Below are 624 nucleotides of genomic sequence, written 5' to 3'. Positions count from 1 at the left end.
TTCTTTCTTTTTCTTTTCTTAAGGGGCTTGAGTATACGGTATTAGAGTCCAATTTAAGGGTCAGACTACAGTTTTCATGTATTTCCCTGAGGTTGTGTCGATTACCTTGTCCCCAGGGCACTCACATGCCTCGTGGGTGCTGTTGACATTTTGGCCCTTCAAAATACTTTGGTTTTTGTCCTTTATGTTGATAGTTGTGATGGCGGTTTTTTGTTTGTTCTGTTTCCTTTTTGCTTAAAAAAAAAAAAAAAAAGAAAAAGAAAGAAAAGTTTGGAAAGTCTCTGGAGAGGCATTATTCTCTCCAATTTTAGTCCTAGTAGTAGGAATATGAATGTTTACTTCTCAATGCGGTCTTTTTTCTTCTCCAGATTCCTTTTTTTAATTTCTTATGAAATATTTGGACTTGAATTCGTTTTCATAAAAGAAAAAAAAGTCAACAGAGAACGGGGGTAGGAAATATTGGGCCCATGTGCACGTTACATTAAACTATGTCCCCACTCCAGCTCCCCAGACATTAAATAATCCCTTCCGGTCCTTTAGAAATCACACTCCTGTCTCTTTAACGAACTGACAGCGAGCAGGGGGCGGGCCTCCCGAGTGACGAAGGTTCTGATTGGTCCCTCT

Source organism: Myotis nattereri (assembly GCF_964212035.1).
Source record: "Myotis nattereri genome assembly, chromosome: 7".
NCBI lineage: Eukaryota > Metazoa > Chordata > Mammalia > Chiroptera > Vespertilionidae > Myotis > Myotis nattereri.
The sequence above is the reverse complement of the archived record's forward strand: the minus strand, read 5'-3'. Positions refer to the sequence as shown.